Raw genomic sequence first — 17603 nt, 5'->3', positions numbered from 1 at the left:
GTTCAGATTAGTTTGAAAGGGAAGCTCTTACTTTTGTTTTTTTCTTGATGAGGGCTTATTTGTGTTTTGGTCAGCCTAGCAAATAGTTACTGGCCTCTGGCCACAGTGTAGGTTGTGGAGATAAACAATTCTGGCTTGATAAAATCTGTTGAGGCTGATGTATCCTCCATTTTTTCTGATTCTCTAATAATGCACATGGCTCATTACCATAGGGTCAAACTCTCTCAAAACTTTCCGCTAAGGACAGGAATGTTCAGAACAGATTGTGGAAGGAAAGTCATAGTTTGAGTTAAAGACTTCTAAGGTAGAACAGCATTTGAATGGCAGGGTGTTGTTGTTGATGTTAAAATCTTTCTGCACTAAATGATATGATGTCTTGGGTTTGCTTCAAAATAAGTCTGTGTGTGTGTGTGTGTGTGTGTGTGAGTGTGATGAGAGTGGGTGTGGGTATAGATGAAACAAAATTGGCCAACTGTTGAAGCTTGATGATGGGTATGTGGGGGGTTTATTATACTATTCTTTCTATTTTTTTTTTTAAATAGGGTTGAAATATTTCATCATAGAAGGCCCTTTGGAGACTGGCTCCAGCTTTTCCCTCTACTCTCATTTCACAGCCCACATCTTGTGGACTCTCCAGCATAGTGACATCACCCTGGTGGCTCTGATCTCACACTTTTTGGCCTTTTCACACAGTTCCATCTGTTTGAGGTATCTTTCCCCTTCTCCCCCCACGGCTCACCACTCCTGCCTCTGCGATCCCATCACCTTGTGTACTCACCTTGATTATAGCACTTGTCACATCGTATCACAACGATCTCTTTTCTGCTTCCTCTGCTGGACTGTGCCCTCCCCAGGACACTTCTCTGTCTCCCCAGTGCACAGCCAGTGCACATAAGAGATCTTTAGTGCATGTTTACAGAGGGAATAATAGCAGAAATGATAGCTCATTGTTTTGAGCACTTATTGTGTGCCAGACCCTGCCCTAAGCTCATTATATAGACATTTCATTAAATCCTCACCACAAGTGGGTACTATTAACCTGTCTTCTCATCACTCTCCCAAGGTTACATGCTAGTAAGTGACAGAGCTGAGATTTGGCCTCAGAATGGAAACAACTCTGCTCTTCTCCCTGCATCTGGGGCTTTAAAACACTTCTCTGTGAATACCATAACAGGCCCAGGCTTTGGGGTGCCTGAGCTTCAGACCCGTTTCTGCTACTAAATTGCTGAGTGACCTTGGGCAAATCATCTCTGCCCCCTATGCCAACTCCCCGGTAGAGACTACCAGTGATTGAGAGGGTCACGTGAGGCAAGGGCCCTCCTAGCTTCGCTCGAAGAGAAAAGGTTTCCTCTTACACATTTGGTTTTCTGCTGCGGAGCTGGCTTCCCAATTTGGGAACCTCCCAGCTTCTCATGCTCCTTCAACCTCTTTTCTTACTAATTGCAGCCTCCCCAGCCAAGTCGCCGTTCACAACCTGCTGCCGGGGTTCCTCCCTTCCCCCTTCCTTCCTCTTCGGCAACGCTCGGGAGGTGGGGGCGGAACCCTGGGCGGGAGGGAGGGGAAAGCAAGTAGCTGCCCGGTTCCTGAGGCTTCCCGGCGGTTTCTCGGCCCCCTCCCCCCACGGAAACTCAGCCTCACACTTTCTAGGGATGTTCCAGGGACAGCCTGAGTCAGTGATTGCAGCTGTCAGCCTCGGGCATCTGTGTTAGGCTCTCCGAAGGAAGTCCGTGGTCCTGAGCTGGGGTGGAAGTGGGGGCCTGGAGGGAAGAGGGGGCAGAGCACTCCTCCCTTCTAGCCTAGGCCCAGCGCGCCCCACTGGACTCCAAGACCCTTCTGTGCCTGTCTCCCCTTCCTTTCTCTTTCTGACTTCCAGCTGGGACCCGCCATTGCATGGCCAGGCCTTGGTAAACTGCAGACCCAAGCCAGAGACGCGCGATTGTGACTGGGCTCCCCTCCCCAGCTCGCCCCAGACACTGCTCTGTGGAAGCCGACATCCCCGATCGATGCAACCACCCACCCCCGAAGAACGCGGGAGGCCCCAGCCCCTCGGCTTTGTTCGCGGCTCGCCAGAAAGCAGGCGGCAGGCAACAGCTGCCTGCCGCCGCGGTGTTGACGCCGGGAGCGGAGTCCGCGGGGACGAGGGACTGTCCTCGGAGGCCGTGGCACTGAACCCGGACCCAACGAGGAGAGGAGCCGGCGGACGGCCGCTGTCTGCCAGTGCAGTTCTGACCGGGAGAGAGGAGCCTGCCGGGCGCGGGAGCTGTCCCCGAGGTGGTGCTGAAGCGAGAAGGAGCCCGTGGCGCCCTCCGCCTCTCCCCGGAAGAGCCAGTGGCGGCTGAGAGCTACCGGGAGAAGGAAGGAGGGCCGGAGGAAGCCACCCTCGGGGAGCTCGGCGGCGCGGGGCCTATGGCTAGGGTCTCTCCGGCGAACCTGCTCCAGCGGAGGAGGTGGCGGCTCAGCAACAGCGAGCGAGCGTGCGTTCTACGAACCTGTTGGAGGCTGCAGCTCCTCCGCGGCCGACCAGGGCGCCCGGGACCGAGATTCTGGCGCGCGTCTCCTTCCCCTTTTCTGCACTCCTCCGCGGAGGCGCTCCCTCCTGCCTGGGCTAGCACACGTGCGCGCAGGGGGCGCCCAGCCCCTCTTTGGTCCGCCCCGAGTGTCAGCCAAGCTGCAGGGCACAAAGCTGAGAGGCCTCCCCCAAGGGCAGACCCGCTCCCAGGGAGACCCAAGCTTCCTGAGATAGGAGGCGGGGGCTGGCGACGGGGACGGGAGAGGGCGCCAGCAGTGAAACCAAGAGGAGACAAGGGGGGAGCTCCCCGTAGAGTCAGTTCTGCCCTGAAGTTTGGGAACACAGTGTCCTGTTACTTAGAGGACAAAGGGCAGCCTGCCTTGGAAGTCTACTCTCTCACCCCAACCCTCAATTCCATGACCAACAACCACATGCAGGTCTTTGACTTGCACTGTTGAGTGCCTCTTAAATCTCATTCAAGTCTATTATCTACTATGCCCTAAAGAGAGCTTTCAAACCCTTCCATATATACAGTGTATCCATAATAAAATGCAAACTCTTGTGTGTGGCACTGAAAGTCCTTCACCAGCAAGACTCAGGGTCTCCTTTCTGGGTGTGTTCCCACGGGAATAGATAACCACTCATTCTGAACAGGTTCACCCAGTGCCTTAGCATCTGCTGCTCCCTTTGGCTGGAACATTCTTTCCCTTTACTATTTACACTTTATTTGCAAGTTAAAGTGTCCTCATTCTCAGTGAGAACTTCATGATCCCTAAGGCACGGTCAATCACTCCCTCCTTAAGCTCCCTCAGCCTTTACATCCCTCTAGACTTTTTCTCATATTGTATTATAATTACTTATGCATCTATATTCTCAGTTACCAGGCTCATAAAAACTGGTTCCATATTTTATTTTTCTTTGTATCTCCATCTCCTAGCACAATGACTGACACACAAGAGGTTTGTTTGTTTGTTTGTTTTTTTTAAAAAAGCTTTTATTTATTTATTTGCAGAGAAAGCTAGAGAGAGCAAGAGAGAGTGCACAAGCAGGGAAAGCAGCAGGCAGAGGGAGAAGCATGTTTCCCTACTGAGCAAAGAGCCTGATGCCGGACTCTGGGATCCTGGGATCATGACCAGAGCTGAAGGTAGGCATTTGACCTACTGAGCCACCCAGGTATCTCCTCACAAGAACTGTTGAATTGTGTCTGCTGAATGTATGCACATATGAGAAGTACAATTCAAAGTAACTTCCTTTCCCTTGATCATTTCTGTCATTCTCTCTCTCCTTTAATCACAGCCTGTAAAGGCTCACATGGTGGCCTCCCTTTCTACCCCTCCTGCCTCACACCACCAACTCTCTCCTAACTCAATGATTCCACCTTCAGTAACCTCCATTTCGTACCAAGTTGCTTTAAACATTTTTTTTTTTTCTGTTTCTCTGCTTGGAACTCTTTTAATCTTGATCTTCACATGGCTGAATCCTTCTTGTCTTTGGGATTTGGGCTCAAATATCACCTCTGCAAAAGACTTTCGGCCACTTTATACAGTGTTCACTCCCCCAAATGCTCTATAACATTTTCTATTTCATTTTTCTTAGTAATTATTATTCTCTGAAATGATTTTTATTTATAGATTTACTTGTTTATCATCAGCTTTCCCTCAACTAGCATTAGAACTCTACTGGGGCAAGGTTCACATCCGTCTGGCTTGCTGCAGTGTTCTCAGTGGCTGGCACTCTGGGAGGAACTCACCTCCCACCAGGGGATCCATAGTCCCTCTCTCCTTGGAAAGACTGGAGCTACTGTGCAGGTCTTTGTGGGATCTTCTGTTCAGTATAAATTGAGTAAGAATGTTTCAGGATAAAGGATCACACTGATACTCCATGATGAGAAAGAAGAGGAAATGGAGGGTCACAGACACTTTTACTGTGAGATGACAGCCCCTTCTTGTCCTGGATGACATAACTATAATGACAACTCAGCTCACAGCACACAGAACACTTTCACATCCATAATCTCATTTGGTATTCATAACTGCCTTGTCTGGTAAGAACTATTCTCCCCAACACTGAAAATCTGAGGCCACATGAGGCAGACAGACTTGACCAAGACCGCACAGATTGCAAATGATGATGCTTTTCCCAGAACTGTGCAATGTGCAGAGCATCTAAACTAAGACATGCCTCCTGCCTTCCAGGGTTTCACATTAGTGAGAGACACAGGCCCATAAACAATGCTTCATAATACAATTTGATTCTCCAACTCAGAGATGGGGTGGGGGTGGGGAAGAAATGGGTTTGTTTCCTGGGGCAGAATAAACCAAAATTCTTTCAATGACCATTACAATTTGTTCAACACTGCCTAAGTGCCAGGTACTGTACTGTTTTATGTACTTTGTCACAATGGACCATTCCTGCCTATTTCTATCTAGCTTTATGCAGTTAACAAAACCTTAAGAAGCTTAAGTAACATGGCCAAGGTCATGAGGTGGGTAAAGAGTGAAGCTTGGACTTAACCTGAGTTTGCTTGACTTGAGCCCTGAGTTCTTAGCAATTATGCACCCAGGACATACTGAATCGCCATGACTGGTGAACAGCGTTGGCCCAAGATTCAAAGATGATTCTTAGGCTATTCAGTTACATCTTAAGGCCTACTGAGAAACAACCATATAGAGAATGCTGCAAAAGGACATGAGGGAGGGATGAACCTACCTGTGGGGTAGAGTTATGGGAAGTCGAGATTGGCTCTTGAAGGAGAAAGTGGGAGTTTCCAGGCAGACAGTAGATGAAGAATGTTTCAGACAGAGGAATATTCAAGGGCTTTGGGTTGTGGAAATAAGGGGAATGCTAGTGTTTTGGATGTGGATGGAGTTTAAGGCCGATAGAAGGGAAAAGGCCTGGGAAGAGAGGCTGGAATCCAGGCTGGCCTTGGCTTATGCCTTTATCCTGTAGGCAGCAGAGAGCCACATCGACAGGCTAGAGAAATGCATCATACTTGCCATCATTATCTTGATCTTCCTCCAGTAGCACCATTGGATCAGTTCTTTACAATTTGTAAAGTGCTTTCTACTCACGGAAGTATCACTCTGGAGTCATGTAGACCCAAATCTTCATGAAGGCATCATACCTGTGTGTTCATTGGTATTGTTCCCTAGCACCTAGTAATGACCCTGGAACAATGTGGGTGCTCAGTAAGTATTTGTTGTTGGGGGACAAGTTGGAGGAGTTTAGAGCTTGGTTTAAAGCCTGCTTCAATAATTCAAATAAGAGAGAAGTGATGAGAAGCATCACTGAAACCAAGAGTGCAGAATTCTTTGACTCCTGACTCTGGAAAATCAACACCTTTGGCCCTCTACATTGGAGCACCTTGGGGAAGCTGGATTTTAGCCCTCCAAAATGGTCCTGAATAATTGCAACAATTTTTCTCTCTAACATACAGAAAAGCATTTTGGCACCCAGGTGGCCAACACCCAGCCAAGCCAAGCTTTCCAAAAGACTTCATGTCTTTTGGCTCCTGGATTTTTGTCCCAATGGTCTCTATTATGTGGCAATAACATTGTATGCCATCATTTGTTTCAGTGTTTTTAGGGGCAATCACCATGCTAATGAAACTCAGTCTTGGCTCAAGAACCAAAATCCACCTTCTGTTTCTCCACCCCTCCGGGAAGTCCACATGGACCCTGATATGGCTAACTTACAGATGCCTGACTTGCATCAGGCTCTTTTAAAGCTCTTGACATATATTAACTCTATGAAGAGGGTATGACTCTTATCCCTGCTTTACAAATAAAGACAAAAGAAGAGACTTTCCCAAGGTTGCATGCTGACAGAGGCAGGTTTAAACCTTGACTGTTCAACTTGAGGCTGCAGGCTTCAATACTATCCCTGACTACCACCTGGATAAAATCTTCCCATTCTGCTTCCTCTCAGACCTGTGTAAGCCTGGAGAAATAACTTAATCTCTGAGAGCCTCTGTTTCTTTTTCTGTAAAATGAGATAAAAATAGCTACCCAGGAATGTTGCTGGGGGAAATAGATGAGGTCATATGTGAATGTGTCTATCTGGTGTTTCTTCTTTTCCTGGTCTTCCTCATCTGGACCAGTGGTTCTACATCTGCCCAGATGCGTGGGCCACAAACCTAGGGGCCAGTGTAGAATTCTTCCCTTCTTTCCGCATCCAATCCATCAACAAATCATTGAAGCTCTTCCACCAAAATACATCCCAATTTAGTCTACTTCTCTCCCTCTTCACCACATCCCTCTCCTCCATGCCATCATTATTTCCTATCTGAACTACTACAATTTCTTAAAAGATCTCTTTGCTTCCATTCTTGCTCTCCAAGGTGATTTTTAAAATATGTATCTTATACAGAAAAGAACACAAATCATGTAAACTGTTCAATTAATGATTACAAAGTGAGCACGACTATGCAATCAGCACCCAGATAGTGAAACGGAACGTTATGAGTTCCCATGGCATCCCATTTGTTAGCCCCTTACTCCTCCCCAAAGGCAAATGCGGCTCTGACTTCTGCCACTATAGAGAAATGCTACTGACTTATGAAATCATATGGTATGTATTCTTTTGTGTTTAGCTTCATTTGCTTGATATCATGTTGGTGAGATTCATTCATGCTATTGCCTGTGTTTGTGGTGTCTTACTTTTCATCACTGTCTAGTATTTTACTCTATGACTATCTCTCAATTTACTGATGGGTTTTGGGGTTGTTTCTAAATTTTGTATCGATCTTTTGATACATATATATAAGGATTTGTGTTGGGTGCATTCCTGGGAGTGGAATAAATGGGTAAGGTGGGCATACATCCAGCTTTAGGAGACACTTTCAATCAGTTCTTCATTTTGCAAACTCATCAGCTGGGTATGAGAGTTCTCGTTGCTCTATGGCCTCATCAACACTTGGTATTGTCAATTTTTACTTCTAGCCACTCTATGTATGTAGTGAGTACATACTGGTTTTAACTGATGGCTAATGAAGTACTTTTCCACAGGTCTAATGACTATTTGGAAAACTTCTTTTGTGAAGTGTCTGCTGATGCCTTTTATTAATTTTTTTATTTTGATGACTGTTACCTTCTTATTGATTTGTGGGAGTTCTTTATATATTCTATGTAGGACTCCCTTGAAACTATATATATATATATATATATATATATATAAATGGTGCTGTGTCCGTATGGCCAAAAATTATTTAATTTTAACCCCTGTTTCACACCATACGCTGAAATCAATTCTATGTGGAATGTAAGTCTAAATATAAAAGGCAAAACAATAGAGGTTCTGAGAGATAACAAGAAGGATGTTTTCTTGAACTTGGATGGACACACATTTCTCAAACAGAGCACAAAAGCATTAACTGTAAAGGAAAAAAATGGTAAATTGAACGATGATAAAATCAAATATATATATATATATATAACATATGCATATAATATATATATTTTAAGATTTTATTTATTTATTTGGCAGAGGGAGAGACAGTGAGAGACGAACACAAACAGGGAGGGTAGGAGAGGGAGAAGCAGGCTTCCTGCCAAGCAGGGAGCCTGATGTGGGGCTTGATTCCAGGACCCTGGGATCATGACCTGAGCCGAAGGCAGATGCCTAACAACTGAGCCATCCAGGTGCCTAGATAGATAGATAGATAGATAGATATCTCCTATATATAGAGAGAAAGTATGCACAGGTGGCCAAGCATGGGGAGGGACAGAGGGAGAGAATCTCAAGCAAACTCCTTGCTAAGTGGGGAGCCCAACGTGTGGGGCTTGATTCCACGACCCTGAGATCATGACCTGAGGTGAAAACAAGAGTCAGACACTTAGCTGACTGAACCACGCAGGCCCCGTGTAACCGTATATGTTGTAAATATCTTCCCCCAGCCTGCGGCTTGCCCTTTTCCTTTGTTGTTAGTGTCATTTGATGGACAAAAGTTGCTGATTTTATCATCGTTCAATTTACCATTTTTTTCCTTTACAGTTAATGCTTTTGTGCTCTGTTTGAGAAATGTGTGTCCATCCAAGTTCAAGAAAACATCCTTCTTGTTATCTCTCAGAACCTCTATTGTTTTGCCTTTTATATTTAGACTTACATTCCACATAGAATTGATTTCAGCATATGGTGTGAAACAGGGGTTAAAATTAAATAATTTTTGGCCATACGGACACAGCACCATTTATTGAAAGAAAAGCCACCCCCTGCACTGTTCTGCACGCTATTTTTGTTATAAACCAAGTGTCCCTATTTGTTTGGGTCCAATTCGACTTTTCAAAGTAGAAAATAGATCCATTTATCAATCATGGCATCTTTTCCACAGAATTCAGAAAAAAAGTCAAATTTCCTTACAGTTTTGCCTGGGCTGCCCCCCACCTATCCATCTGATGGTCTTATTCTACCACTTAGCCTTTTGCTCCTTCCACACCAGCCACAAAGTTTCTTTTCATTCCTTAAATGAAAGCACAAGCCTCAGCTCTGTGCTTTCAGGCTTTTGTGCAAATGTGTTCTCACAGAAGGCCAATTTGGCCCCTTCTCTTCCCAAGTTGCATTCTACATGATTACTTTGCTTTATTTCTGATAACCCCGGTGCTCTTCAAAACATCTTATTTACTTCTTATTCTCTGCTTCTCTCACCAGAATGTAATCTCCGTTAAAGCAAGGACTATGTCGACTGTGTTTTTCTGTGAAACGGCAGGGCTGGGAAAAGGAAGGGAATCAGCGAGAATGACACCTCCACCCTGTTTTCTGTGTCATCCAGCTCTCGCATCCATGTGCACATTATCTCAAGACTTGCAGCATTAGGTGACATGCTGGATGGGCAGGTAGATACTCCAGCACTATCAATTTCATACCTGAGTTATTTTCCTGTTTTTATTTTTTTGATATTCTTCAAATCCCAGCTGTCATTATTTCAGCAAAAATCGATTTATATTAATTTTGGAGGGGAAGAGAAGGAAAACTGATAGTTCTTGAACTTTCATGATATCTCATTCAATCCTCAAAACAGCCATTTGAAGGGAGTGTTATCATCCCCAGGTTACAGGTGAAAAAACAGGAATGCAGAGAGGCAAGGATGGTATGGGTTCATCCAAGTGGTTCAGACAGATTGCAGAAAGATCACTCTCATGAAGCCAGTTCGAGCCTCCAGCAGAAGAGTCTGCAGAAATCTCGGCACATGCAATTGAGGCATTTAGTGAAGGTTCAGTACTGGCTTTGGGGAATAGAACTTGGGTTCTGGGCCAGGTCTTAGCCCTCACTGACTTTGTGACACGGGGCAAGCCGCATGAGGCCCAATTCACTCATCTGGAAAGTGAGAAGGAAGTAGGACCTATTTTTTGGGATTCTCAAGAGGATTAAATCATCCCATGCCGTTGAAGTGCTTGCAGAGAAGAAGCTCGGCAAATGTTGGGGGCTAGGATCCGTGTTGTTTCAGACGGCAGTTCAGTTTGCTCCTTTAAGACGTTGCTGAGGAGATGCAACAGGAGATAAGGTCTTAGAGGGAACTGACATAGAGCCTTGCAGTTGTATGTAGAATCCTTCAAACCAGAACTTTGGAGAGTGATCCTCTTCTGAAGTGGAAGAACATTCTTAGCATGTGTCCAGTTCCTTGTACAGAGAGCGATAACAGGTTCAGAGAGGTAAAGTGACTTGTCTAAGGTCACAGAGCATAGATCCAAACCGGAACCCATTTGACTCTTTAGATTTGGTGCCATGCAAGTCACGGATGTGCTTGGTTCCTTTCCCCGGGTTCTGAAACCATAGCCCCTCCCCTCTCCATTGTGTCTGCCACAAGGATAGAGAAAATCCACAGATAATCCCTAAACCTCATTTGAGGCTAATCATCACGTCCATTTATCTCCCCACCAAGCTGCTTATCACAGCGGGAGACCAGAGGTCTGGCTGATCAGGGTCAGCAGCTTCTCCGGGCGCCGCCTGGTTGCCAGTAGAGCGTGTTCTAACAACTGGGTGGGAAGCAGAGTCCTACAGAGCAAACAGCAGATGACTGGACCCTGACTCGGTACCTAGGGGTGGCTTCTGGGGGCAGAGAACAGCAATACCCATAGCTCTCTGGGGCACCTGAGAGACAAGTACTTCATGAGCCTTTCTCCAGTCTCAGAGGCCGGAGAGGAAGGACTCTCTGAGACTTAGTTTCCCTATCTGCACGATGGAGATAAAGACATCTGTGTTGCAAGGGCACGGTGAGCACTCAGTGATATGACTTATGTGTAGCCGAGTGTTCAAATGGATCGTTTCTATCTCAGTGTCGGCTACGGTCACAGAAGTCAGAAATCAAATATGGGTGCCAAGTGAGGCTCCATTCCATCCATGAAGGATATACTAATCAATTTTGAAGTAAGTTTGGCCAGCCCTGAGGGCCTAAATGGTCAAAGTTAAAGAGAAGGGGAGAGAGTTTCTTTGAAGTTCCTGGTGTTCTGGTCATCACCCAGCACCCCACTGTCATGGTGAGTTGGGGGAGAGGAACACTTTAAGAATGAGAAGGGCTCTGAGGACATTCCCCTGGAAAACCTCATCTGAGTCTTCTGATGTTGGGGGGCATTTACGCTGGTTTTACCCATGTTTGGAAAACTCTAAAGGCAAGAGAGTATGGCTAGTTGGCTGTGTTGCTAGCATTCCTTATGTCACGAAGATTTACTGAACACCTGCTATGTGCCAAGAACAGTACCAGATACTCAGAATTCATCAGTGAACAAAACCAGTTAAGTGAGGCGCTCACCTTCTCGTGGAAAGGGAGACACATGATCCAGATGTAAATGTGTAAGACATTTGTTGTGATACTTATTATGGAAACAGCTGAAGCAGAGATGGGACTGACAAGTGCTGGGGACGCTGATATTTTTTTCTGAAGGGTCAGCAAAGACCTCACAATAAGGTGATATTTAAGCAGAAATTTGAAGGAGGCAGAGTGAGGGAGGGGAGAGTGGTTAGAGGGGGAGGTCAGAGAAATAGGTAGGGAAGCTTGACTGCTACGGTGAGGACTTTGGGCTTTAGTAGATATTTGATACATATTGGATGAAGAGAGTCCAAGAGGAAAGGACTTTGAGTCCCATAGAAGTGGCTTGGCTACAACCCGGGACTCTGCCCTGTGGGAAACAGTAGTGCCGTCACAGGGCCTGAGGGTGGACTGTGTCATCCCTTAGGCTCACAGATGGTGGAATTCCGGATTTCCCCAACCAGGAACATCATAAAACAGGCTGTCCTGGTGAGCCTATTTGTGTACTGAGCCGGGGATCAAGAGCTGGGGCTCAAACCATGTTTTGTCATTTGGGTGCATCTTTGAATGTGGTATTCTAGGAAATCATCTCTCAAGAAGTCAGTGGCATTATTATGAAGAAATACAGAGTTTAGGAGTTCAAGTCACATCTCTGCCACTGACCAGTTATGTGTTCTTGGCCTGAATCTCAGTTTGCTTATCTGGACATCAGGGTTACTAGTATTTATCTTTCAGAGAAGATATGAGGCTTGAAAGAGGTAATGGATGGAAAGGAACTTGGCAGATTGTGAAAAGGTGTGCGGGTACATAATGTTATTGCCGGCTTGGGGACAATTAAGTACTTCAACATGCCCTCCATCCACCACAGATGTGGGACTTAGGAGTTAATTTTTAGACTTTCAACATCCATGTCTGCCTTCCTAAGGTGCTTGCATTTCTCCTCTGTGTGTCTTAGTTGACATTGACTTCAACCCCAAAGAGCAGGCCCTACTAACTTAAACCAGATAGTGTCTCTCATTTCTCCCGCCACAGAGATTACATGAGGCTCAGTCAATGATGCAATCCAAGCCAGCTAATCAGGGCCAATTAGACTCAGTTGTTGGTTTTTTTTTTTTTTAGCTATTTTATTTTTCACTACCCCGAGATCAGGAGTCGCATACTTCACCAACTGAGCCAGCCGGGCGCCACCCCTAGACTCAATTCTTTTTTGTTTTTCTTGTTCAGCATTCACCCCCCTGCTCCCTACTTTTATTTATTCCTGGAATATTTTATTTAAAATTTTTATATTTATTTTTACTTATTTATTTGACAGAGATAGAGAGAGCACGAGCAGGGGGAGAAGTAAGTAGCGGGGAGAGGGAGAAGTAAGGCTCTCTGCTGAGCAGGGAGCCCGATGTGGGGCTCGATCCAGGACCCTCGGGTCATGACTGAGCCCCAGGCAGACACTTCACTGACTGAGCCACCCAGGCGCCCCTATTCCTGGAATATTTTAAAGCAAGTCCCAAATATCTTCACATTTGACTTGTCAGTAAGTACATCTTAACCAATAAGGGCTTTTTCTTCCTTTTAAATATAACCATAATGCCATTATTACAACTTATTAAATTAACAATAATTTTATAAAGTTTTCTTTTTTGTGTTTTGTTTTGTTTTGTTTTGACAATAGCAGACTGAAGTGTTGGCTAGGAATTCCAAATAAAAACAATGGCGTTTGGGAAGCCTGAATGCTGATGTAGCCTTAGGTTGTTCTTCCAGGCTACCATTAGAAATTATATTGTAAAAGAGTGTTAATTCATATGGGGAAAAGTTCAAAGAGAGTGTGTGTGGTCACCATTTTGTCAAGTGCAAACTATGTAATCACTCAAAACTAATGTAACATTGTGTGCCAACTGTACTTCAATTATAAAAGTATAAACTACAAATGACATCTTTACGTATAAACATATATACATATAAACAGTCTTTCTCCAGATCTAGCACATATAGATATACACATATAGATTCTTGTTTAAAAGGCTGAAAAAACATACCAATATGTTAGGATTGTCTGAAGGGTGGGACAAATGCTTATATTTTGCTTTTCAGGGAATGTGTGCAGTTACGCTGGGGGGCAGGGCAGGGGAGCAGAGAGTATTAGGGGAAGGATCATGGCTCCTCTGACAAGACCAATATAATGATAATGACTCATTGATGAGACTTACATTGAGCTGTTGGTGAGGGGGCTCCAGTAACGTTTGGAGATTCTGACAGATGTCTTGAGACCAAGAGAGGAGCCAGCTTTAGAATGAGGAGAGGTAGGCAGAGAGGAGGGATGGAATGAAATTGGATTCTTGGTGGCATCGTTGAGTGTCTGAACCAAACTTTACCTGAAGCGAGGCCTGCCTCTGCCCTTTTCAGTTATGTGAGGTAACAAATTCCCTTTAGTGCTTAAACCGGTTTGAGTTATGTTCTGATACTTTCAGCAAAAGGAATTCTAACCACTATAGAGTGGTTTCTAAGGCCCAAAGTTTGATGAAAAAAAGGTTGGATTTGAAATTTCCTGATGTGAAGTCCCATCCCCAAGCTTTCTTCCCCGAGATGCCGTGCCAAAGCCATGTGAAGTTTGCCAGTCTCAGTTTTCTTTGAGAATGGATGGTTAGCTGCTGCTTTGTTCTCTTGGCGACAAATGAGGCCAGTCTGGCAGAAATGTCAGCATTATGAGCTGGTGTCAGGGACTGAATAGAATTGGTCTGGGAGGGACGCCTGGGTGGCTCAGTCATTAAGCATCTGCCTTTGGCTCAGGTCATGGTCTCAGGGTTCTGGGATTGTGCCCTGCATCGAGGTCCCTTGCTTAGTGGGGGTGCCTGCTTCTCCCTCTGCTTGTGCTCTCTCTCTCTCTCTATCAAATAAATAAATTTAAAAAAAAAAAAGAATTGGTTTGGGTTATTTCCCAGAAGAGGCTGAGATAATCCAAGTATTCATCTGGGAAGAAGAGGAGAGCCGAGGACAGCAAAGGGAAGAAGATGAAGATGAAAAGCGAGGAGGTGGAGAGACTGCAAAAGCACAGTTGGAGGGAGAATGAGGTGGTCCAGGCCTGCTGGGGCAGTGGAAAGAGGCAGTGGCCCTTGATGCCCTTTCTCAGTGGGTTCAGCGAGACGATGGGAATTTACCGTAGGAGGGGCCGAATGGGGTGGGGGGAGATTCTCCAAGGTTCAGGAACATTCCTTTCTTCTGGTGATGAAGAAAAAGCCATACAGGCAGCCAAAGGATACAACGTTGACATGTTATGGTTCAGACATACAGAAGAGCATCTTAGTTTCCTAAGACTAATTGGGGATCAGGAAAAAAAAAACCCACTCGATATGAACCACTTCAAGGAGGGACTATAATTTTGTCATAAATGCAAGTTAATAGCTTTGATTTGGACTTTGTCCAGAGTTTTAAAATGAAATAAAGTTGATAACCTATATTTAACAAAACATAGGTCATAATTGAAACTATGTACTGATTTTAAGGACAAACAGGAATTGAATGAAGTATTTAATTCTTTAAGGGTATATTTTTTCCCCAGTAAAATTGGACAGCTCATTACAACATTTGTTATTTTTCATTTGACTTTTGCAGTACATTTATCAAGAGGCTTCTTTTGAACAAATATCCATGGATTAAAAAATTTTCCCCAGGGGGATATCTTAATACTTTGATATCAAAATCATTCTCTTTTGAAGTGCCTTTGCATCCATTTGCATGGTGTTCCAGTTACTTTTGGTTCATAATAGACCACTCCAAAACTTAAGCTGGTTCAATCAGAATTAATCTGTTAGAATTATGCTAGGAATTCTGGGACAAAGAGCTAGTCTTTCCTGCTGGCTATAGAAGTGGAAACATATAGCCTGGGAGCTACTTGGATCTATCTTGGGGACACTAGGGAAACAGCCTTGGGATGAGGTCAACATTGAGAAGACAGAGTTGACGGGGAAGAAACCAGATCCTTGGAGATGTCATTGAGACATCTAGCTTTGATGAAGATCTAGCTTTGCCTGAAGCTGAAATACTTCTTCTTTTTTTTTCTGCATCCATCAGCCAATACATTTCTTTTGTTTTTAAATGTCAATTTGAGTGATGTTCTGTGTTATTTGCAACCCAAAGTTTGCTGATCTACTCATCCAATGCAGAAAGCCAGATAGGAACTCAGGCTCTAGGGCTATGGATAAATTCCAGAGATGAAAACAGGTCCTTAAGTTTGGGGGCAGAAGCTTGGTACTCTATGATGGGCTTTAAAGAATGGATCTGGAGTTGTTTCAGATTTCCTGATTTTGTTCAGAGTGGGTGCAGAGCTGGGTCCAGAGAGTGCTAGTCAGGGCGCCTCAACTATGAAGAATGAGGAGAGTCAAGGCTGGGTCCGATGCTGGGTGAGAGTAGAGACCACGACTGGGGCAGGTTCATCTTGGGACACAGGGAGAGGATGAAGGCAGGGGCTGGACAATTTCTGGGGGCAGGTAAGCAGGGGAGCCTCAGGCTCTTGGAGACCCCATCTGAGTGCCAACAGTGGTTGTAGAAGGAACCACACGGGAGCCATGACTCACAGGAACACACAGGTGAAATTTATTCCTCCCCTGTGAGGATGATGGCCATGACAGTGGTGTGGATAGTGCTCTGAGTATTGTTTCGACATGCCCGGTACCCATGCCCCTTTTTATCTGTACTAGCATCTGCATTTTCCTTTGGGTACTTCTTTCTCCCCAGTCAGTCCTTGTTATCTAGGTGGGGGTGAGCCAACTGGAATCACAGGATTCTAAACACGGACACGTAGTCCAGCTTGGCCAGTGGAATGCGGTATCTCACTGACCGTAGTGACTGGCTGAGGAACGGACGTTTAACTTAAAGGGGGCCAAGCAAAGTCCACTTCGAGGCAGTGTTTGAGGCAGACCATTGGTAAAGAAGGCTTCTCTTTCTGCTGAGGTAGAACATAAACTGAGGGCTGCTTCAGAGAAAGGTTCACCTGAAAATCAAGCAATTTTGGAAGACAGCGGAAGAGAGTGGGACAGTGGGAGAGGGAGAAGGAAGGGGGGCAGATTTCTGACAATGTTTGAGCCCCTGGTTTCTGAAGGTAGGTCCACTCATAACTTTTCAGTCACACCTTGAACCAATAAATGGCCCCTAAATTTTTTCCCATTAAGCTGGCATTCAGAATATGTCTGTCATTTTCAATCCAAAGGGTCCTAATCATGTATCTCCTATTGGATCCTTACAATAAACCCTTGAAGCAGACATTAAGAATCGAGGTTGTACATATCGTAAACTGAGGTTCAGAGGGAAAAGCGGCTGCAACACGAACAGCTGGCGGAGGGCCAAGCTCGCGGAAAATCAAGCCTTGCTCTGGCTCCAGGTTCAGCGAGTTGCACATTCCATGTCCTGGCTGAGGGCCACGTTCCTTCCCAGTTCTCAGATTCTCTCTCTCCTCTCTGCCCCACAGTTGGACAGGTGCCGGTTTGGGGATAGCGGGTAGTGGACCAGCTGCTGCCTGGGTCAGGAGCCCAGCATGTTCTCAAGGACACAGATGGGCTGGCAGCCTTGGGCCTGGGCAGGGAGCCTGAGGCGGGGGTGGACACTGGTTCCTGGAGCAAAAGCTCATTCAAGACTCACTGATGCCCAGCACTGGGCTCTAAGCCCCCAGGGTGCAGAATTGGCGCGACTTTTCCCTATGTGCCCAGAGCCCAGTGTGGAATGTCTGTTTAAGTCGGCTCTTCAGAGTTCCTACGCAATTGGGGGGAACCACCCCCACTTGGTGATCGTGACTCTCTGCTTGAGGTTGGGGAGGGGAAAAGGATGGCAAACTGGCAGCTCCTTCTAAATTCCCAGCACTTGTCACAGGCCTGGGCACCCAGGAGAGCCCAGAACGCTCTTGTCGATGTGAGATCAGGAACTATCGTCTCTCAGATCACAAGAGTTTTCCACTCTCGAATTATAATTCTTTGATTTCTGTAGGATTAATAAAATACTATCTGGTATTATATAAATTACACAGCAGACACCACGGCTCCTTCTGGTTAGTACCGTTTACTGAGCACCTGCTATGTGCCAGGCACCTGTCTCTGGATTCTTGGTGTAGTGCACGAGGAATGTGTTCTTATGTATTTCCACTTCACGGGTAAAGAAACAGAGGCTCTCAGATGTTAAGTCACACATCCAGAGCCACACAGAATGCATCCCAGCAGAGTTAGGAATTTCTGCCCAGACTGGGATGATCTCAAAGCCCTGGCTTTTTCCACTCGACCTGTTCGGCTGCCAGTTCTTGAATCAATCAAGAGCCATCAGACATCCTCAGGGCAGAGGGTGCCTTTCACCTGATACAAGCAGTGGGGAACAACTCCG

General features: G+C 45.6%; 1 protein-coding gene and 1 long non-coding RNA gene across 3 annotated transcripts in view; one reads left to right on the top strand and one right to left on the bottom strand.

Annotated features, from left to right (window-relative positions):
• The window catches only part of CPLX2 (complexin 2), an 81809-nt gene extending 79051 nt beyond the window's left edge, over positions 1-2758 (bottom strand). For both annotated transcript variants that reach the window (XM_059174350.1, XM_059174352.1), the window contains exon 1: positions 2490-2758. The gene's annotated coding sequence lies outside the window, so the exon portion shown is untranslated. The remainder of the gene's footprint in view (positions 1-2489) is intronic.
• A 772-nt stretch (positions 2759-3530) lies between these two features.
• LOC131831937 (uncharacterized) overlaps positions 3531-17603 on the top strand; it is a 62697-nt gene continuing 48624 nt past the window's right edge. Inside the window, exon 1 of the long non-coding RNA XR_009353871.1 lies at positions 3531-3653. This is a non-coding gene — a long non-coding RNA (uncharacterized LOC131831937). The remainder of the gene's footprint in view (positions 3654-17603) is intronic.

This window comes from Mustela lutreola, chromosome 5 (assembly GCF_030435805.1).
Source record: "Mustela lutreola isolate mMusLut2 chromosome 5, mMusLut2.pri, whole genome shotgun sequence".
Lineage (NCBI taxonomy): Eukaryota > Metazoa > Chordata > Mammalia > Carnivora > Mustelidae > Mustela > Mustela lutreola.
The sequence above is the reverse complement of the archived record's forward strand: the minus strand, read 5'-3'. Positions and strand labels throughout refer to the sequence as shown.